The following is a 231-nucleotide window of genomic DNA, read 5'->3' as shown; positions in this document are numbered from 1 at the left end:
CCCAGCCTTTCCCCTCCCCTTCCCTCCTCGGCGAACTCTGGGCACCTGGTGGGTCTGAGCTGGGACAGGCTTTGGTAAATGCCAAGTATGGGCGCATTTGCGCCCAGAGCAGCTGGGAGGGGTCTGTCAGTGTGCATAGGACACAGCTTTCCATTTCCTCACTTGCAGCCATGAAGGAAAAAAGGATGGAAGGAAGGAGCTTTTAGTTATCCTGTGCACTGCCCTTCTCTC

Source organism: Giraffa tippelskirchi, chromosome 5 (genome assembly GCF_054371585.1).
Source record: "Giraffa tippelskirchi isolate mGirTip1 chromosome 5, T2T-mGirTip1v1.2.pri, whole genome shotgun sequence".
Taxonomy (NCBI): Eukaryota; Metazoa; Chordata; class Mammalia; order Artiodactyla; family Giraffidae; genus Giraffa; species Giraffa tippelskirchi.
The sequence above is the reverse complement of the archived record's forward strand: the minus strand, read 5'-3'. Positions refer to the sequence as shown.